The sequence below is a fragment of the Equus asinus genome, unplaced genomic scaffold (genome assembly GCF_041296235.1).
Source record: "Equus asinus isolate D_3611 breed Donkey unplaced genomic scaffold, EquAss-T2T_v2 contig_193, whole genome shotgun sequence".
In the NCBI taxonomy this organism is placed as follows: Eukaryota; Metazoa; Chordata; class Mammalia; order Perissodactyla; family Equidae; genus Equus; species Equus asinus.
In genome coordinates, this window is record NW_027224842.1 from 1,691,687 (window position 1) to 1,715,087 (window position 23,401).

The following is a 23,401-nucleotide window of genomic DNA, read 5'->3' on the forward strand; positions in this document are numbered from 1 at the left end:
TTCTTTTTTTTTCTCCCCAAAGGCCCAGTATATAGTTGTATATCCTAGTTGTAAATCCTTCTAGTTCTTCTATGTGGGATGCCACCACAGCATGGCTTGATGAGCAGTATATAGGTCCACACCAGGATCTGAACCAGCAAACTCTGGGCCGCCGAAGCAGAGCACATGAACTTAACCACTATGCCACTGGGACAGCCCCCGGTTCCTACTTCTAAGATTTAAGAGCCATAAGAAGTAAATAAATATGAAAGTACTTGGTAAGAATTTGGTGTTGGGGTCAGCCCCACGGCTCATGTTGAGGTGGCATTGGCGTCCCATATAGCACAGCCTGAGGCACTCACAACTACAGTCTACAACTATGTACTGGGGGGCTTTGGGGAGAAAAAAGAAAAGATTGGCAACAGATGTTAGCACAGGTGCCAATCTTTAAAAAAAATAATAATAATTTGGTGCTGATAAGTAGGCAAGAAGTAAGAACTACTTACTTCTCACGGTTAACACTCTCGAGCTATACTGCCTAGATTCAAATCTCGGCTCTGACTTTCCAGTATGTGATCTTCGGCAAATTACCTAATCTCTTTGTGCCTCCATTTCCTCATTTGCAAAACAAAGATAATGATTGTAGCTACCTCATAGGGTGGTTGTGAGGATTAAATTAGTTAATATATGTGAAGTGCTTAAAATGGTGTTAGGTACATAGTGAGCTTCATAAATGCTTTCTGCTATCCTACTGCTGCCGTTATCAGTGTCACTGTTACTGTCACTATGGCCTTCCTCTTCTAATCTGTTGTCTGATTTTTACATGCCAGGTCCTGATAGAAGGCCTCGCATCACTGGATTCCAATCCAAAAAGTCCATGGCCGTGTTTTTCAAACCTCATGCCGTGGATGTTTTGTTTAGATAGAAGGCAGATTCCTGGGGCCTCACCCCATTAGGTCTTCCAGACCAGCCATAAATACAGATTTCAGACAGGCTGCGTAGTCCCAACGCAAGTTGTCCATGGCCACGCTCAGAAGAAGTGTTCTGTAGAACTTGTAGCTGTGCGTGTGTTTCTGTTTGGGACTTCACTGCCTTTGAAAGACTGTAATTGTCTAAAGTGTAACCTCTGAAAGAGTGGAGGTTATTATAATTTCACTAATAATAGTAATAATGAAGAAGATGCTATCATAAATATTTAAAGTGCTGCCTGCTTAGTTTTGTCTTAGGTGCTGTGTCTCCAGCTGTGGTGGTGCCTTCAATGCTCCTTTTGCAGGAAGGGGGCTATGGTGTTGAAAAAGGTGTCCCGACCTTACTCATGGCTGCTGGCAGCTTTGATGACATTCTGGCCATCACTGGCTTCAACACGTGCTTGGGCATGGCCTTTTCCACAGGTAAACTGATCAGTTCATGTGTGCTGTTCTCTTATGCTCTAGCGACATAGATATGATGTTGTGAGTGTGGCATATTTCCTTGATAATTGATTAAGGCAAATTAAAATAGAAAAAGCAACTCCAAGAGTTAGTTCTATACCTAAGGAGAAACCAGTGGCTTCTTGTCTTTACTCCCTTCACCCTCTAAATATAAAATGCTCAAGTACTGTGGTAGGTGCGTGAGGGGGCTTCAAAAGAGCAAAGTCGAAAGAAGGAGAACAGCTTCTGCATGCAGCCACCCGGGAGGGTCAGCCTTCGAGACTGCGCACAGAGGGTGAGCAGGTGTTTCAGTGAGCACAAAGGACAAAGTAGTCCAAGTGGGAGGGACAGTTTCTGTTCTCTCGTCTTTAACATTTTAGGGGAAATAATTATTTTAATGTGTATCTTATTAATACTTAATAACTGTCTGATACAGACATATTTTGTTTTAAGTAGTAATAAAACAGGAACTTAAGGCATTTTTTCCCTACTGTTATTCAACACCTTTATTATCCTTTGGGACAGCACACATTTAAGTTCACTTTTTAATCTGTTTCCAAGACTGGAAGATAAGATTTGCAATTTCATATTATTGACAAAATGTAATTGTGGGCTAAGTTTAGCTTCAGATTATTTAGTGGGAACACACCTTAGAAAGTCTTGTGTTCTCAGTCTCTCTGCCCCATGGTTATCCTCCCATTTTATGACTATATTTGACGTATGCCAATTACCTAGTACTTCACCTCTTCCCACACCCTGAAGTTGCCTTACGTCTAGTCCCCACCGTGTATCACTGGTGAATTAATCTTCTCAAAGCATTGTTTTGATAGTCTTACTTTCTTGTTCAAGCACCAGCAAGGATTCTCTATTACCAATTAGGTCGAATCTACACCCTTGTCTCTATTTTAACTCTACTGTACCTGTCCAATTGTACATTCTCCCTGCTTCCTGGTATACACCTTTAAAACAATAGTTCTCAGCCTCAGCTGCACACTATAATTACCTGGGAACTTTTTAAAAATACTCATATGTGGGCCCTACCTTAGGCCACTTAAATCATAATCTTTGGGAATGGAAACCACAGCTTTAGAGCAACAGAGTTTGCATTAAAATCACACAGGAGCAGGGTAGGGAGGGCCGTGGGGAGCGGCTGCTGGGGTTTTCATAATCTGAGGGGTGGGGGTGGGGGTGGGGCTAGCCTGAAGAACCTTCCTACTTGACAATACTCTGTACCCTCTGCCCTGCCCTACTAAATGCAGTCCTTAGACCATCTGGATAGGAGCTACCTGGAGCCTCTTTAAAATGTGGATCCCAGGCCCGGCCAGACTTACTGCATCAGAATTTTCAGAGGTGGGGCCCAAGAAGTCTTTTTTTCTTTTAAACAATCTTACTATACGGGAGACTGAAAGTGGTTAGTTACTTTCTACACATTTATAGTAAATTATTTACTGTAATATCTTGCAACGTATACTATTATCACAGATAAATGTTTTTGACAGTCACACTATTACCTAATAGAGAGCTGTCCTAGCTAAATAAAACTACTACAGAGGTAATCATTTTTTTAAATACAAGAGATAATTGAAACTGTAGGGGAGGAAAAACCATTTCCCACACCAGGTTCGTTGACTGGGGCCCTGTAATCAGACTGACAAGAGACAGACTAACAAGAGAAAAACAGTTTATTAACGTGTGCATTGTGCTTACACAAGACCTCAAAGATGAGTAAGTCAAAGGAGCGGTCAGAATTTGGGCTTGTTCAGCATTTTAGCAAAGAACATTATGTGGAGAAGCACAAGATAAAGGAGCTTTGAGCTTCTAGAGGCAGCAAATTGTGGGAAAAGAAACATATGGGGACCTAACGGTAGATAAGGGCTTGTTTTAGCAAAGTTTGTGATGTGAATTCCTCTGGTGCTGTCTTGGGGCTGATAAGGGCCCATAAGTGTCCCAAGTTGTCTCAGTGATTAACTTCTGTCCTTCCTGGTAAAAAGGAGAGGGGACACCTTTATGAATGTATGTCCTGCTTTTGGGCAAATAGTGAGAGGGCAGAGAGCTTTTCTTATATCTGCTTCTTCTCAATTGCCTTCAACTCAGAATAATCCTTATGCCCCAGTGGCATATTTGGGGTGACATATTGTGTACTCTAAACCACAATGACAAAAACCCACAATAACTAGTTAGTACATTTTTTCTTAGAATAGTGTGTGAAGAAGGGCTTTATGTGTTGAACAACTTTTTTTTTTTTTTGAGGAAGATTAGCCCTGAGCTAACATCTGCTGCCAATCCCCTTTTTTGCTGAGGAAGGCTGGCCCTGAGCTAACATCCTTGCCCATCTTCCTCTACTTTATATGTGGGACGCCTACCACAGCATGGCTTGCCAAGTGGTGCCATGTCTGCACCCGGGATCCAAACTGCCAAACCCTAGCCGCCAAAGCGTAATGTGTGAACTTAACCATTGCACCACTGGGCCGGCCCCTTTGAGCAACTTTAATATAATTTTCTGCACAATGTGTTCACAAAGTTTTTTTAATTAAAGTTTCCTAAGTTCTGTATGATATGGGGGAAAATATTGGTTCTACTTACCTCTCTATTATTTCAAAGAAGCTGAGTAAGAAATAAAGATTCTTCTAAGAGCAATTTCAAAAATAATTTGTTTTCAGTTTGCTTTTAGAATAAACATTCAAGAAGGAATGAGTCCTTTACACTCATCATAGTAAGAAAAGATTCTTGATTTTAATTCTCAAATTAAGTTCCTGTATTCTATACATATCAAACCTACTAAAGTCAGTGTACATTTGTTATTTTAAAATCAGGCTCGTAGGGCCAGCCCTGTGGGGTAATGGTTTAAGTTCGTGTGCTCTGCCTTAGTGGCCCAGGATTCGTGGGTTCAGATCCCAGGCACGGACATAGCGCTGCTCTTCAAGCCATGCTGTGGCGGTGTCCCACATAAAATAGAGGAAGACTGGCACAGATGTTAGCTCGGCGACAATCTTCCTCAAGTAAAAAGAGGAAGATTGGCAACGGATGTTAGGTCAGGGTCAACCTTCCTCACACAAAAAAAAATCAGGCTATTAAATGGCTGTTTGAAAACTAGATCAGTCTACTCACCCAGCCTATGCATATCATACCAATTAGCTCTGAATCATGAATTTTATCTTTCATATTTTCTTAGGCCCTTTAGGTAAAGTTTTTTGAAGTAAATGTACAAAAAAGTGCACAAATCATAGTTTATGCCTATTTTGAAGTTTATCTCTAATAATGCATACCTTTCTTATAAGATAGGCCCATTTTATTAGACACTTTAAGTCACATATATTTAAGACTGTGGAGAGCAGGAAATATCTGTAAACTTTTCCTTCTGTGTAATCAGATGCTTTGTGTGATGATTGAAGTAAAGTCTTTGTATTTATGGATTTAGAGTTCTGACTGAAGATTTTTTTTTATGTGTGTCTAAGGTTCCACGGTTTTTAATGTCCTCAGAGGCATTTTGGAGGTAGTAATTGGTGTGGCAGCTGGGGCTCTTCTTGGATTTTTTATTCAGTACTTCCCAAGCAGTGACCAGGTAAAGGAAACCATCTGTGGGAAAGTCGTGCTCTAAAATGTCACGGGAAAACATTCTGGAACACTCCCTCAGAGCCATGTGAAGGACGTGATTTAGCAAATGACCCCCATTTTAAAACTGCTTGCTGCTCTGTCAGTGCTGTCTGTGAGGCTTAGGAAGACAGCTAAACCTTGAAGATGTTAATGCAGTCCTGGGATTTTCTTCTCCTATTTATATTCTGTACACTTCAGCTTGCACTGTAAAACAAATAACATGAATTCCAAACTAATAGGATATGCAAGTCTTATTTTTATTTTCATTTTTTTGAGGAAAGATTAGCCCTGAGCTAACATCTGCTGCCAATCCTCCTCTTTTTGCTGAGGAACACTGGCCCTGAGCTAACATCCGTACCCATCTTCCTCTACTTTATATGTGGGACGCCTGCCACAGCATGGCTGGACAAGCAGTGCATAGGTTGCACCTGGGATCCGAACTGGCCAACCATGGGCCGCCGAAGTGGAACGTGCGAGCTTAACCACTGCGCCACCCAGCCAGCCCCGCAAGTCTTATTTTTTTAATTAATTTATTTTTTATTTTTATTATTATTCATAATACTCAACTAAATCAAGATATAAAATGGTTCTTTGGGCCCACGGTTTTAGTGTCAAAATACCTTAGATTCTAATACTATCAAATAGATAGACCTTAACATTTCATTAAAATATAGTCTCTTTCTCACCGAGTAGATTGAAGTTCTTTACTGTACATAGTGATTCTTAATGAGAAACAAAGGCTTGTTTGTTTTCCTTTACCCTCTTTAGTCTCTTCTGATAGGTAAACATATAAAAATCTTTTCTTTTCTAAAAGAATTGGTGTTATTTTGAGATTTCAGAGCATTTTGAATGGAATTCAAATCTTAACTGAAGTAAAACTTTAATTAAGAAAATTAATGTTTGCATTATCAGAATGTATGTTGATTTGAATTTTTATTGTGCTGCAAAAAAACTCCAAGTAAAATAGTCTGTAAAAGATTTTATGAATGCATAAAAGAAAATTCAAGGATTTTCTAATTATGCAACAAAGTGCAAAGAAAAATGATGGCTTACATTTTGTTGCTTACTGTGTATAAAATGACAGGTGAGTTGAGTAAAGTCCCGCTGTGCTCATCAGGGCAGCGACTATCTACATGCAGCTCCAGCAGACACAGGACATTTCCAGAGACAGTACAGACATAGAAATTTCCAGCATCACTGATCGTTCTGTTGGGAAGCGCTGATCTAGTGCAATCCACACAATAACCCATGAAGAGAATACCTTTAATATGACCATTTCACTGCTGAGGCTCAGGGAGAGATGACTTAAACAAGGTCACGTAGCTAGAACGCCGTAGAGCTGGGTATGAACTCAGTTCATCCACTGCCAGGGCCTGTGCGCTTCCAGTCGAACCCTTCTAAGGACCTGCTGCCTTCTAAAGCAATCAAGAAGTTTAAAGGCTGAACAGGGACAAGTAACGAAAGAGAGGAGCACATTGCTTAGATTTTAAAAATCAACACCACAGACTCCTCTCAGTCTACAGCCACCTAGAGTTTCTTGGTATTCAAAGATTTAGAAAGAAGAACTGGAGAGCATCACATTAAAGAGTAAATAGAGAACCTAAAAATAATAGAGATATCATATCTTTAAGCTTCACAAAAACCCCATGATGTAACTGCTTTCAAGGAGGAGGAAACAAAGCTTGGAGAGGCTAAGTAATATGGCCACTGCATAGCCAATGGTGGGAAAGAGCTTGCATTTTAACCCTAATTTGTCCACTTCCAAAGCCCACACACTCTTTTCTGCTGCTCCGTTCAGCCCTGCGGACTTCTGCGTCAATGACTTCAGAGGAGGCTCACTGAGGTTCCTGAACGGGGAAGCTGCGTTTGTACACATGCTAACTCTACTTTTGTTAAGGAAAAGAAAGTAAATGTTATGTCATGCATTTATGTGCACAGATACAGACATTTTTATTTTCTACTAAGTCCTGAATATGGAAAAATCAATAATTAAAAATCAGTTCTATGAAATAATTGAGCTAATCCACGTTTTTTCTCCTCAAGGACAAACTTGTATGGAAGCGGGCATGCCTTGTTTTGGGGCTGTCTGTGCTGTCGGTGTTCAGCAGTGTGTATCTTGGTTTCCCTGGGTCAGGAGGACTGTGTACGTTGCTCATGGCTTTCCTTGCAGGCATGGGATGGAGCAGTGAAAAGGTGAATTTCATTTTAAGTTCTTCTTCTCATGACTACTTTCTGATTAGATTAGTTCTTTTCCAGATACTTTCATAATATCAAGTTAATAAAATTAATCATAAGAGCTATTTTCTGTACATATACAAATGTATGCCCAAATGCACACATACACTTCCTTTTTTCCTGTTACATACCAATCTATAACTTGATGTTTTTACTTAAAATGTATCATGGTCATATTTCCATGATGCCTCCCTTATTCTTTGTAAGGGTTGCAGAGTATTGCATTGTATAGCTGTACTGTACTTTATTTAACCAGTTTCCTGCCTAAATTTAATTTAACAGACATTTAAATTGTTTCTAATTTTCTGCCAAGACAAAAAGTGCATCAATAAAATATCCTTGCATATACCACTAAGACACTATCAAGTCTAAGAAGCACCATTATTTTACATGCCACCAAGAGAGAAAAAGAATGCTGCCAATTAAACTATGACATCACTTCCTAATTTCAGAAATGAAAAAGTGTGTTTCTTAAAATCAACAAAATATAGCATATCTTTGAGTGTATCTATAGGATTAATTTCTAGAAATAGGATTTCTCTATGAAAGAGTATGCACATTGATACTTTTGATAGTATCAATTTGCCCTTTTTTTAACGTATGCTTTTTAAAAATTTTTTGGTGAGGAAGATTGGCCCTGAGCTAACAGCTATTGCCAATCTTCCTCTTTTTTTCCTCCCCAAAGCCCCAGTACGTAGTTGTATATCCTAGTTGTAGGTCATTCTAGTTCTTCTATGTGGGACGCCGCCACAACATGGCCTGACAAGCGGTGTGTAGTAGGTCTGTGCCCAGGATCCAAACTGGTGAACCCAGGCCGCCAAAGCAGAGTGCACGAACTTAACCACTCAGCCATGCAGCCAGCCCCTTGAGTTGCCCTCTTAAACAGCAGTACCAATTTATATTCCCACCAACAGTTTGTGAAAGGATCTGTTTTTCTGATCTGTGTACTTTCAATCTTTAGATATTTTGCTAATCTGACAGGTGAAAAATGTTTCTCATTATTGATCTGATTTGTATTTCTTTACAAGTGGAGCTAATCATCTTGTCATATATTTACTAGCCAGTTTATTCAAAAGCCTGTGCCCATTTTTTACGATTGTCTGTTTTTCTTACTGACTTTCAAGATCATTAAAATTATTCATTTCCTTTATGTGTATTATGGAAATTAGCTGGTTGCCATTTATTTAATTTCAAGGTACATTTTTATGGATTTGAACTTGAGAGGATCATATACTATTCTGCTTCATGAAGAAATTAGATGTGGGTGACCTAAACTAAATACACATATATCATTTGGGAAAACCAAAGACAACTGTTGAAAATAATTCAGCTTAAAATAATACTACATGAAAAATATATGTTGATTATCAGTCCTGAGGTTGGGTGTGCAGTGCCCTGCAGGTGAGCGGTCTCTGCAGAGGTCTGTAGAGGCAGGGCTTCACTGTGGGCACATGGCACTCCGTTGGAGGCTTTCACTCTCGGGAGGCAAGACATGTGCAGTTGGGCATCCCTTTGCTGTAGAGGAGGGTGGATTGGTGGGGCTGCCTGGAGCCTTGTGTAGATAAGGGACTGAGGCCCCAGGAAAGCAGGCCGCAGTGGATTGGGCTTTGCAGGCAAGGAGCAAGGCTCTGCAGAGCCCTGCTGCAGGCACTGCATGGGCCCAGGGCTGCTGCGTCCTCCTGGGGAGGCTTGCCTGTAAGGCTTATTTCAGGTCTACTTTTTTTTCCTTAGCAGCACCCGTATTATTAAATTCTCCTTTGTGATTTCACGTAACTTAACATCTGACAAGAGGAAAGCTAAAGCATAAACTTCCCAGTATAAATTGGGTCCTCTTATCATCCCTCATCTCTTGTAAACATTTGCTCTTGTCAAAATTTGCTTTTCCGTGGCTTCACTTTCCTTGCAGGCCGAGGCAGGTGATCACACATTGCTGTTCAGTCTCGGGTCTGATCTCAGCTCCCTGGCTCCTCGCTGAGCGCTCACTGCTGAGTGCCTTCCATCCTGCCTGGGCTGCTGACCAGCGCACTGCTCTCGGAGCACTCTGGCCCCCTTGTCCGGGACAGAGCTCGCAGTCTTCACTCCGTGAAGGCATGCCACTGTGTGTGCACTGTGACCCTTGTCGAGCATCTGGGAGCTTGCCTGACATTAGCATTTTACAAACTGTCCCTTCACTTTTGAATGGTAACCTTTTTTAGCATTTAAAAAAATAAATTACCAAAGAGAATATTGTTTAGAATAAAGTTTATTTGATTTCTGAGTATGAAAGCGGTATATGCTTATTGTAGAACTTTGAAAAATTTTTTAAAAGTCAGATAAAAGGAAAGAAAAAATGATTTGTAATTTCTCCACCTAAAGCCAACAGCTCTGTAAACTATTTTGGTTTATTTCCTTTCATTTATTCAACAGGAAAATTCTCAAATATGCTTGTAGTAAGTTTCTTCAAATTGAATTTTATAGGTAAATGCTTTCTGTTGTCACTTGTTTAAAAGTCTTCAAAAATTACAACCAACTCATTATATTATACTGTCATGGGTGAAAAGAGGGAAGAGAATTAATCAATTTTTATTGCCACTCCGTATGGCCCTGTGCTAGCCAGTGAGGGGATATTCTCATTTATTCTCATCAAAAAAACCTTTGAAAAAATATTACCATTTACATTTTATAGAGACTGTAAGTCAGAAGGACTTAAATAACATGTCCAAGGTCACAAAATTAGAAAGTGGCACTGGGATTTAACTCAGGTTTATCGACTCCAAAGTGACCAGAATATACCATCATTGTGCAGGGCACGTTTTTATGTTTCGACATCTATTCGAATAACATATAGCAAGTGTATTAAAAACATTATACTTCCAAACTTTGCAATTTCAGATTGTTTGTAAATTAATAAATGATAGGATAAAAAATAAACAGTGAAAAGGAACCATATCATTTGGAATAGAACATAAAAGAGTAGTTTTAGCAACAGACGTCGAGGGGAAGACGGGTGCCCACCGCAAGTGGACGTGAGCCACTCGCGCAGAAGACAAGGGAGGGGGCCCGGCCAGTTCCGGTTACACGATTCTTCAGAAAACGAGGATGTGAGTCATGTAGAAAAGACCGTTATAAACCAAACAAATCATCTGTTTTTCTGCATTTGCCATAACTTTGCCTGAATTGCCAGCAGCCTGGCTGATTACATAGAAGATCAATGTAATCCCAAAACCCGGAGAGAGAACTGACAGCTTTTTTTTTCATATTTACCTCTGGTTAATCTCCTATGTATGTCTCTTTACACACACACACACACACACACACACACACACACGTGGATGCACCATAAGCTTTTTAAAACCAGTCTCTGCTATTTTAAATTATGCTGAAATCCAATATCGTTTCCTTAGGGCAGATTCTTAATGCTAATTTTTTTGGGTCAAATAACATGAACATTTTTAGGTTTTTGACACGTATTACCAAACTGGTTGCTTTCTAGAGTTGTATCCATTTACTTTTCCACCAGTAATATGTGAGGTACCTATATCATTACATCGTCATCAGCTTAGAATAATGTTTATCCAACTTTAGCACCACCTGGAAGTCTTGTTAAATTGGACTTGTGGACCCCACCCCGAATTTCTGATTTAGTTAGACTACGGTGGGGCCTGAGAATGTGTACTTCTGATCAGTTACCAGGTGATGCTGATGCTGCTTCCCTGGGGACCACACTTTGTGAAACACTGCCTTAGAATATTATTGTTTTTAATTTTTATCCTTACTGATAGTCAAAAGTGGTATCTTTTTTTGTTTTATGCCTCCTTGCTTAACAATAAAATTGAATGCTTTTTCATATATTTAGCTATTTGTATTTTTTCTTTTTCTTTGATAGGTTTTTTGTCCATTATCTCCTAAAGTTGAATGTACTGATTATATATATGATATTAGCCCTTTGTGCCTTTTTTTATTGTTCATTTTTAACACACAAATATCTTATAGTTTCACGTGGTCCGATCTATCAATCTCTTATTATGACCTTTCCTCAGTTTATTTTTTCTTAAAGATTCCTTTCCTAGTGAAGTCTTACCTATGTTATCTCATTTATTCTTTGCAATAACCTTGAGAGGTAGATACGAGACCCATTTTACAAATGAGGATACCAAGGCCTAGAGATAGTAGATAGAGTGCCTAAGGTCACCAAGCTAATAAGTGGCAGAGCCAGGATGAAAACACACTGTTTGAGTATATGAAAATGATTTCCTAAAGACAGGGTAAAAAAACCTTCATTGAATCACTTATATGGCAGACACTCTCCATATCTTTTCTAATTTAGTACTCAGGCAAGTCCCTACTTCTGGAGGCACCAAATCAATGAGTCCAGGTTTTGGACTGCTTTTCCTCCTTGTTCCATGGTGTAGCATAGGGTCTGAGCACTCAGACTTCCTGGATTAAGCTCAGCCCTACACCTGAGTAGCTGTATGCCCATGTACAAAGTATCTGACTTCTCAGTCTTCGATTTCCATATCTCTCAAGTGGGGAATGATAATAGCAACAACTTCATAGAGTGGAGGATTAAGTGAAATAATCTATATAAGGCAAAGTGCTTAGTCAGAACACACTAATAATTTTTATGACTATCTCTGAGCAGCACAATGTAATAAAAAGAGCATAAAATTTAATCTATGGAAATTGGGATTCCAGTCCCAGAGATTCTACTGTCTAGATGTGTAATCCCAAGCAAGTCACTTACCTTCTCTAATACTCAGTTTCCTCAACTGTACACTGAAAAAAATAATAATAATCACTAAAGAATTATTGTGGCTATTATGTGGGAAAATGGAAATAAAACACTTGTAAACTCAGTGCTGTAGCTATATTGTTGTTGAATTATGCTTTGACAAGCTACAATATTTTATAAAATTTTGTTTGCGCCTGTAGTTTTCTGACATTATCTCATACTTTCCTGCTTGGTTTTCCTTATAATCTTGCCATTATTGTATTCAAATGCACTCACTTTTTTAAGGCCTTTTTCATCTATATTTTTCATCTGTTTTCAAATGCAGTGCTTCTTCTGATGACTTTAACAGCTACAGGATGTTTTTCTTGATATATTTTCAATCTTCTGAATCTTGAAATCTTCTCTCTAAGAAGAGAAGTGTCAGCTTAAGTAGATATTTAACTCATGATGAAACTTCTGTTTCTCTTAACTTTCTCTTTTTGTCCATAATGGAAAGTGATTTCCATTGTTGAAGATTCTTACTAATGGTGCATACAGATAGGTAAAGTGGCCTTAACTTTCAGTGGACACCACAGTCTTCATTCCTCTGAACTCATGTCTTCTTTTGTACTTAGCCTATTTGATGACTCCTTTTTCTTTCTTTTTTTTTTCCTGAGGAAGATTCACCCTGAGCTAATATCCATTGCCAATCTTCTTCTTTTTATTTTTGCTTGGGGAAGATTGTCACTGAGCTAACATCTGCACCAGTCTTCCTCTACTTTGTATGTGGGTCACCACCACAGCATGGCTGATGAATGGTGTAGGTCCACGCCTGGGATCTGAACCTGCAAACCTGGGCCACCAAAGTGGAGTGTGCCAAACTTAACTACCACACCACGGGGCCAGCCCCTCTATTTTCTTTATAAACAGATTCATTTTAGTTTTGAAGTTACAAAAAAACCCACAAGAAGGTACATTGTGGCTCCTCTCTCATCTTTAAGTTTTACAATATATAGGGCCATGTCTGATATTAAATTAGTCTACAGTATTACAATCAAAAACCAAATCGTGGGGCCAGCCCTGGTGGTCTAGTGATTAAGTTCAGCATGCTCCGCTTTGGTGGTCTGGGTTCAGTTCCCAGGCACAGATGTACACCACTTGTCTATCAGTGGCCATGCTGTGACAGCAGCTCACATACAAAATAGAGGAAGACTGGCAACTGATGTTGGCTCAGGGCGAATCTTCCTCAGCGAGAAAAAAAAAAAAACCAAATTGTGGCCTTTGTCCAAGTTTAGAAATAAAAACAATTTGATAGAGAAAACTCAATATGCCTCTGCTTTCATTGGAGTTCTCAGTACATGAAATACTTTCGAGGACTTCTGTTAAGCCATTAGTCATGGCAACAGAAGGCTAAGTAACCTAAAATTAATAGAGTTGATTTTTGTTCTTTACAACTATGGATATCAGCTAAAGTCTGAACTTTAGCTATGATATACTCTAAAAACTAAATTAAAAAGTAAAATTTAAAGATATGTAGAAGGGTGGCATCTGGACCTTAGTTTGGCAGACGATTCACTGTCATTAAGTGATAAAGGATCTTGGACGTTATCTAATGTAAACCTCTCATTTTACAAATGAGGAAAATTAGGTGCTGAGAGGCGAGTGGCTTGCAGTTGGTGTGTGGCAGAATTTGAACCTCAGTCATGATCTGATTCCTTACGATGTGAAAACATAACTTTATAATGATATAGGAATAGAACTATATAAATAAATCAACCAACCCCTCATATACGGTGTCTTTAAACATTTATAAACTAAGAGGAAATAGAATCTTCACCTTAATAAACATACCAGAAATAACAAAAATTAAGAAAATAGGGAAACGAGGTAATCCTCCTTTGTCAAACTGCTGAGTACGTAAATGAAAGTATAGATCCTTAGATGTGTAAAAATGGTAAAAAAATGTTAAAATGTCGTTCAAAAACATAGATTCTTATTAGTTGATTGAAAAAATCTGTTAAATGTAAATTCTTAGACACTGTTAAGGGTACTGCTAAATTGCCCTACAAAAAAAGCATTATCAATTTGCTCTCCTACCAATTGCTGAGTTTCCTTACAGTCTTATAAATACTAGACATTATTAAAACTTTTTAGTGTTTTTTTCCAATATGATGGCTCCCCCCCCAAAAAAAATATATGGTATATCATTTTAATTTGTGTTTCTCTGATTACTGAGTTTTAGTATCTCATGTTTTTTGGCCCTTGTGTTTCTTCTGGTACAAATTACTTGTGTGTATGCCTTGCCCATTTTTCGATTAGGTTCTATGTCTTTTTCTTATTGATTGGATATTGCTCCTTATTCTGTTACACATGGTACAGATATTTTCCCCTGGTTTGTCACCTATCCTTTTTTATGGTTTCTTTTGCCACAAAATATTTTCGTTTTATTCTAGTCAATTATGTCAATCTTTTCCAAGGGTTTTTGTATTGTGTGTCATAAAGTTAGTACTTATATCAATTAGGGTCTTAGAAGGAATGAGAAACCATATAGTAACTGGAATAGGGAAAGCTTATTATTAACCATACTGGGGATTGTCTTGTAAGATGTAAAGAGGCCCCTAAAGAATATAGGAATAGCAGCTATAAACCCCTAGGGCTGAGATGCAGCATCCGCTTCCACCTCCCCACCCCACCCCACCTACTTCGGCACCCAGGGCTGAGAACCCAAGCCTTGTTAGAGCCTTGGTTCACTGGATGGCAGAGAAGTCACCATGGTACCCTGCCTGCAGAAGTTGCTGGAAATCTACCCTCTAAAGGTGTATGGGGTGGTATGTTGCCCAGGGCAGTTGGCTATGAAATCACCCGAGGAGGAGGCTGGGGGCAGCTGCTGACCGCTGAGTGCTGCTGGCCGCCATACACCCTAGGAGCCTGGCTCTGGAGAAGCCACCCGGGCCGCAGGACCCGGTGCGGAAGCATCCTGCTAGGAGGAGCCACCGAACCAGACGAGCGCCTTCCTCTTGGAGTAGCTCTTGGGCGCCCTCTAGTGGCAAAATTTAATATGGTCCAGCTAGCAAAGGGGAAAGACTTAAAAGGGTCCAGCTCCATCTTCTTTTTTTTTTTTTTTTTGAGATTTTATTTTTCCCAAGCCCCCCGGTACATAGTTGTGTGTTTTTAGTTGTGGGTCCTTCCAGTTGTGGCATGCGGGATGCCACCCCAGCATGGCTTGTTGAGCAGCGCCACGTCCACATCCAGAAATCGAACTGGCGAAACCCGCGGCCGCCAAAGCAGAGCGCGCGAACTTAACTACTCGGCCACTGGGCCAGCCCCTGGCTCCATCTTCTGCAGAGCAACAATTGAAAGGAGGATTTGGAGCCGAGGGGCAGTAAGTTAATAACTGGCACAGCACTTCACTATACCGGAATTTTATTTTTGTGCATGATTTGAGATAGTCATAAACAGTATTCTTTTATAATAAAATAAAATTGGAAACAACTTAAAGGTCTATTAATAAAGAAATGGTTGAATAAACTATGGTACTTCCATATCATACATTATTATGCAGCAATAAGGTGCATTTCTAGATATATGTATAAATATTACAAGATCTTTTAATCATATTGTTGAGTGAAAATTAACTATAAAGTAATACTAAGTATTATGGACACACACATCATGTATTCAGAAGTCGAAGTCCTCCTGAGATGACTTGATGAGATTCTTTATAGTTAACATCCTTTTGCAAACCAACACCAACGCACCTTATGTAATACCTTAACTGTTAGAAGTATCTTTATGCAATTTTTTGCTGTATTCTAGCTACCTTCTTATTTATAGATGCCACATAGATAAAGCCTATCTCAGGTCAAATTGACTCAGATTTCAAATTAGTAAAATTCTTAGATCTTCTAACTTCACATAATAAAAATCCCTGTATGTGTATGTGTGTTTCTTTTAGGCAGAGGTTGAAAAGATTATTGCAGTGGCCTGGGATATCTTCCAGCCCCTTCTCTTTGGACTGATTGGAGCAGAGGTATCTATTGCATCTCTCAGACCAGAAACTGTGGGTGAGAATTTCAAAGTAGTGTTTTTGCTAAAATCAACTTTTTATATTCAGTTGTAGTATCTGTAGTAGGTTTATATTTGGTGGTTCCCATTGTCACAATTATATAAAAAGTTAATACTGATCTTTTAAGCAGTTGGTTAGAAAAGAATGTTTGTCAATCTAAGACAGTAAATTTTATGCCTTAAATATTGTTGCTTGTAAAGAAAAGTGTCGCTCTTAACTACTATCAAGAAAATGCAGGCCTTAAAATTTTTTTCCAACGATAAGAATGTTCATCTAGGCTTGTCCTGATCAAGGGCCAGAATTTTAAAGATAATTAGGCAGTTCTATAATATGTATCCATGGGATAGAAATGTTTGTTCATTCATTCTTTTATTCATTCATACATTCAAAAGCCATCATATTAAAACTGTTGACTTTTAGTACCATACTCAAAAATTAATTTGTACACGTATACAGATGGTCCCCGACTGACGATGGTTTGACTTAGGATTTTTTGACTTTACCATGGTATGAAAGTGATATGCAGTCATTAGAAACCATACTTCGAATTTTGAATTTTGATCTTTTCCCCGGCTAGCGATATGCCATATGATCCTTTCTCGAGATGCTGGGCAGCCGCCAGTGAGCTGCAGCTCTAGTCACCACAGGATCATGAGGGCAAACGACCCATACACTTCTACCCTTTCTGTTTCTCAGTTTCAGTAAGTATTCAAGAAATTACATAAGATAGTGAACATTTTATTATCAAATAGGCTTTGTATTGGATGATTGCCTAACTGTAGGCTAATGTAAGTGTTCCTAGTACATTTAAGGTAGGCTAGGCTAAGGTATGATATTTGGTAGGTTAGGTGTATTAAATGCATTTTTTTCTTTTTCTTTCTTTCTTTCTTTCTTTTGGTGAGGAAGATTGGCCCTGAGCTAACATCTGTTGCCAATCTTCCTCTTTTTGCTTGAGGAAGATTGTCGCTGAGCTAACACCTGTGCCAGTCTTCTTCTAATTTGTATGTGGGATACCGCCACGGCATGACTTGAGAGCGGTGCTAGGTCCACACCTGGGATCCAAGCCTGGGAACCCTGGGCTGCTGAAGCGGCAGGTGCGAACTTAACCACTATGCCACCAGGCCAGCCCAAAGTGTATTTTTGACTTACAATATTTTGACTTAAAGTTGACTTTCAACTTATGATTGGTTTATCAGGATGTAACCCCATCGTACATCAAGAAAGACCTGTACTCATTATTTCCTTCTTTTCTTGCATCACAGTATTATTCCGTCCATACTAGGGATCCCATCCCTGCCACCTCCTTCTAGATCTCACACAGAGTCTCCCCTTTTTCTGACACATCTTCAGATATCCTTGTCACAGCTTTCTCTTCTGCAGAATTGAAACAGATTTTAATCTCTCCTATCTTAAAATAGTATCTTTCTATTCTGACGCATGTGACAACATAGATGAACCTGAGGACATTACACTGGGTAAGATAAGCCAGTTACAGAAAGACAAATCCCGCATGATCCCACTCCTGTGAGGCATCCAGAGGAGTCAAATTCATAAGGACAGAAAGGAGAGCGGTGGCTGCCAGGGTTTAGGCGGGGAAATGGGGACTTGCTGTTTAATGGGTGTAGAGTTTCAGCTTTGCAAGATGAAAATGTTCTGGAGATTGGTTGCACAAAAATGTGAGTGTTTAACTTAATGCTGCTGAACTGTACACTTAAAAATTGTTAAGATGGTAAATTTTACGTGTATTTTACCACAGTCAAAATTTGAATAAATATATATACATATATATATATATATCCCTTCTTCATTTCACTTCCCCCCTCACCTACCACTCTCTCTCTCTCTTCCTCTTTTCAAACTTTTCTAAAGAGGTAACTGTGTCCCCCTTTTCCATTTCAACTCTCATGCCCTCCCTCAGAACATTTCAGCCCAGCTTCTGCCCCATTCCACAACCAGCCCCGCCCTCACCACGGTCGTATTGCTGGATACACGAAATACGTGTTAGTCTTGACTTGACTTGATCTCTCAGCAGCATTGGACGCTATTGACCTCTTTACAACACTTTTTACGTTGAATTTTTACATTTTCCAGTGCCCTCTGAGTCTTCCTTTACACTATATATGGCTTAAGTGCTGCTCTTCCTCCAAGTTCTTTCAAAAGATTTCTACACTTCACGCTGGGTATCATTTCTCTGAGCTCAGCTACACTCAGTGGCTTCGATTATAAACTATGTAATTGCAAAATCTTTATCTCGAATTCAACATAGCCAGTTGCTGCTTGGACATCACCACTTGTAAATCCCACAAAACTTGAGGCTCAGTGTGTCCAAGGCTTCCTCATCATCCTCCCCAGACTGCTCCCTCCTGGGAATGGGATCGTCCCTTTTGTATCTTGTACTTAAGGCAACAAATACTTTTGAAAATCTACCACGCTGGGAAAAATACCCTCCAATAAAGAGCCACAGAACCTTTTCATAAAGAAACCATGTTGCAGATTCACAATAGAGCATCAAGCAATGTCTGTCTGGTGTTTTACCAGCCTCTTGAACTTGAGAAAGTTATTTATCCTTTCTGATCTTCATTTTTTTTCAACTGTAAAGTGAGAATAATTACTCCACAGGTTGTAAAGATTAAGTAAAGAGATGCATTTAAAGCTTAATACAGAACCTAGCACAGAGCAAGCACTCAACAAATGTTACTTTTTCAAAAACCACCCTATTACCTAGTACTCACCTTAGCTTTGCCTTTCTCAGGTCCGGTAGCTTGCCTTGCCCTAGTCACAATCTCTTATTTTGCAAATCAGAATGAACTTACCTTTATCAGCAAAGGATTCTGAAGGACTGAACGAAGTAGCTGTACACATCAGCCAGGGTGATGGGCAGTCAGTGCACACACCAGTATGGGGAAACAGGTGTAGAAGCCAGTGTCTATTCTGACTGGTCAGTGCCCAGCCAGCTCTCTTCTGACTGCCTGATTGCCTCCATACTTGCTGATAAATATTTTGAATATCACCTCTGGTCTTATCCTCTGTAAAGAATTCTCAACCACTTTGATGAAAATATTAAGTTTTTTCTCTTCTGCGCCCTCTTACCGGTATATTTACACTGCACTCACCTTTTGGTTCTTTATGTTTCTGTCTTCCTCTGACTTTGGAGTTCATGGAGGCAAAGTCTGTACGTTATGCGTGTTTGGGTATCAGAACCTAGTCCAAATTCTGTTATGCGTAGTTATAGTTTAATAAATTCTTGTTAAATAAACACATGGGAAAAAGTGTGGTTCTTGCTATAAAGCATAAGATAAATAACATTCAAATCTCCTTTGTGGAAATTCAAATATATTTAGTTAATTTCTGGCTTTAATTTAGGGCAAATACCTTCTTTTAAACAAATGGTCTGATTGATCCTTAATATTGATGTTTTGACAAATTATGCCTAATCATTTTTGTCTTTTTAATTTTTTAATGTTTTTAGATTATTTCTGTTGATAGAATTTTGAATCAATAATCAGGAGATTCCATTTCTTCCCCAGTATTTCGTTATGTCTAAAAATTGAGTATTTCTTACAGGCCTTTGTGTTGCCACCCTGGGTATTGCAGTACTGATACGAATTTTGACTACATTTCTGATGGTGTGTTTTGCTGGTTTTAACATAAAGGAAAAGATATTTATTTCATTTGCATGGCTTCCAAAGGCCACAGTCCAGGTAATGATGGATCTTAACTCCTATTTCAATATGATCCCTTAAAATTTTGAATAAGAGGGCTTGTCCAAATTTGGTGAACAAAAGTAACTAAAGTTTGATTTATGAAAAGAATTTTTACTAATCTACTCTAAAAGTTTTATTTTTGGTATGCTGATTCCTTTAATATGATGGCTCATTTAAATTTCTTTAGATCTCCAGGGTACAACTGAAAATCCAATAAATCCCTATGTTACTAGAAAGCAGTAGTAGAGGGAGGGAAGAGTTTGAATTTTCATCAGTCAGAGCTCTCTGAATCACCTAGAGATTTTTCGTTTTGATGTCTTCTAAGAAGAGAGTGAAACAGAAATAGCGCGGCCCATGTTAGTGTTTGGAAATACTTCACTGTCAATATGATTGATGATCAGTTATGCTCAACCTCGGTCTTTATATATAATGGAGAAAGATTTATTGAGAAACAACTCAGAAAATGCTTTATTGATTTCCTAGATTATTAGTTAATATTAAATTTTTCAAACTAGCTGTACTTCCTGTCAGTTGTCTCAATCACATGACCCAAAATTTGTGCACTCTAACAAGGCACTAACAGGTGCTTGAAATTATTGACCATGCATTTGGTAGAATACCTATAATTGCTAATTAAATTAGAACTGTATAGATTATCATTTGTTGCAAATAGCCCTGATTGTATTGTATATTTTCAGACTAATTATAGCAAACAAGATTTAACTGTTGCATCCTTGATTATTTTGCAATTATTTAAATATGTAAATTTCTATTTCGTGAGATGAAAATCAGATATTTTTAATTTAGGAAACTTTGAGGGTTGTGTATGCTCTGTAACTATATGCCAGATTTGGTGTGGCTATAGGTTTGGGCATTATCCCAGAGAAGTTTTTTTTTCATCAGACTTTGAAAGATGTCTGGGACATAATGGCTAAGAATACTGTGAGGTTTATATGGTACAATAAGTGGAATAGTTTCTCCCTCAGTGTCTCCAGCTTCTACACTACTTCTGGTAACTTTATTAGGTAACTATCAAAATAATTACTCTAGTAGCTTTGGTTTGAAAGATTTGTTTCTAAAGGTTAAAATTTGAAAGACAGCACTTTCCTGCTGTCAAAGCAAATTTATAATAAGGAGAAATTATCTTGGATGTGGTGAATAATGTATGTACTGTGAAGCAAGTATTGTATGGAATTTTCTTTTTTCTTCTTTTGCCACTGCCTAAGAAACAAGACTTTCTTGTATGTTTTTTTCCATATTAGTGTTCTTCAAACTTTTTGGTCCATGACCTGCTGTAAGAAATATATTTTAAATCACAATATATTTTAAATCAGCATACCTACAAACCTCAAAACATACACACACAACGGAGAACTGAAAGAGAAATATACATTGTAATGAGTGCAGTTCTTGCCAAGAATTCTTGAAATGTTGAATTAGTTATGGTACAAGGAACCTGAAATAACAAAGAGCCCTCACATACAGGGACTAAGTGAGATAGATTTTTCCTTCTCTCCCACCAGCAGTCCAGCATGGACACTCCAGAGCTGGCAGGGTGACACTGTCCTCAGCATGTGCCTTCCATCAGTTCACCATTTCTCATCAGGGGGAAGGGGAAAAAGAATGATGTGCAAGTGTCCATTTCTCTTCAGGGAACAATCCAAAAGTAGCATTTATCACTTCTGCTCACCTCTCAGTGGCCAGAACTTAGATATATAGCTTCATCTAGTTGCAAAGAAGGATGAAAAAAAGTCTTGGTTTGGACAGCAATGTGACCAGCTAACACTCAGGAGTTCTAGTTTAGAAGGGAAAAGGGGCATTCAGATATTTGTGGGCAATTAGTAGTCTCTGCCATTGTGTCTCATCCACACCAGCATTCTCTCTTCTGATTCATTGTCCTAGAGGACAACATTGTTGTGTTTTGTGGAATAAGGGAATAACCAGATTGATTAATATATTATTTTCCCAAGTGCACTAATATGGCATTTTGCCTCTAAAAGAAAATGAAGGTTTTCATAATACTTCCCAGTAGACAAATTTTAAATAAAACATTTCACCAAGACCTAAGGCAAAGAGTTCACCAAATACCTAATAAGATTACCTTCAAGTTTTGACAGTGCCTACCACTTTCAGGTTTCTTTATGTTTAACAATTAGTTTAGCTCTATAGCAATACATATTCTTATGTTTTTTCATTTAAAACTTTGCCATCTTCCAGTAAGTATCACTACACTTTTTTTAAAAGATTGGTATCTGAGCTAACATCTGCTGCCAATCTTCTTTTTTCTTCTTCTTCTTCTCCCCAAAGCCCCTCAGTACACAGTTGTGCATTCTAGTTGTGAGTGCCACTGGTTGCGCTATGTGGGACGCCGCCTCAGCATGGCCTGATGAGCGGTACCATGTCCACCCCCAAACTAGCAAAACTCTCAGCCGCTGAAGTGGAATATGCAAACTTAACCACTCGGCCACAGGGCTCACTGCACTTTTTCATCTTGTTCTTTTTTAATTCCAGATTCCTGAAGATAAAAGAGTGAGATGACCAGTGACTTTCTTTACTCATAAGGAATTTAGTATACAGAATCGTCTTATAGTCAATTATATCATGAGGCTGTATTTACCTTGTGTTTTGAAATATATTTGCCTGATATTTTTGTAACCCTGCCTTCTGCAACTAAGTACATATGAATCACCATCCCTTCCCCATGCCAGGGCAGGAGAATTTTCAGAATACCAAAACCAATTGCAGTACACTTTGAAAGAAAGAACTTTCTTAGTTGAACAAAAGAACAAGCAGTTTGTTTTTGCAAATGATAAAATAATTCACCTTTTTTCTATGTGCCTGTCTTATATGCCTGTGTCCAACTTTACCATTAAACTTTTACAGGCTGCAATAGGATCCGTGGCCTTGGACACAGCAAGGTCACATGGAGAGAAACAATTAGAAGAATATGGAATGGATGTGTTGACAGTGGCATTTTTGTCCATCCTCATCACAGCCCCAATTGGAAGTCTCCTCATTGGTTTGCTGGGCCCCAGGCTTCTCCAGAAAGCTGCACATCAAAATAATGATGGAGAAGTTCGAGGAGAGCCCTCTGAAGAAGTTTAGAGGTGAAAAGAGAGAATGCTAAATATATGATTAGAAAGCTGTACCAGAGGCTGCTTTTATCAAGATAGATATTGAAATATATAATATTTAAGCTTAAAATGTAACAGAACTTAAAGTGTGGTTATTTCTTTAAACAGCATTTTCAGCCATTACCCTTTCCATGTAGGTGGTAATGTTCTACATTTCTAGCCTGATTTCTCTATCTTCTTCTTTTTGCTTCAAACACTCCATCATTATCTTAATCTGTGTGGGGAGAAATACTCTTTAATGTACTACCACGATATCAGATTAACAGGGGAAAGACCGAGTTCGGTGTGGCGTTCTGCTGGCCAACAGCTCGCTCTGAGTGACTGTTGCCGCCACAGTTTTATGATGCGTGGCCACCTAGCCTCTCATGCCTTGAGTTGTTTTTGGATCCTCTTTTCTTTTTAAATACATTGTAATCTCTCATCAGTTTCTCCCCTCGCTTTCCCTGTTAATCTGCCTCTTCTCCATTTCTGCCCCTCTTACTACCTTTCTGTGAAGTATTGTAACTGATTGGCCCCACCAAAATTTTTATGTACACAAAGTATCTTCATTGGCTCTTCCTCTTGCACCTATTTGGATGACAAAAGCCCTC

The 23,401-nt window shown here is 38.8% G+C and overlaps 1 pseudogene; it reads left to right on the forward strand.

Annotated features, from left to right (window-relative positions):
* LOC139043189 (sodium/hydrogen exchanger 9B2-like) overlaps positions 1–22,891 on the forward strand; it is a 64,430-nt pseudogene extending 41,539 nt beyond the window's left edge.
* Positions 22,892–23,401: the final 510 nt, after the last annotated feature.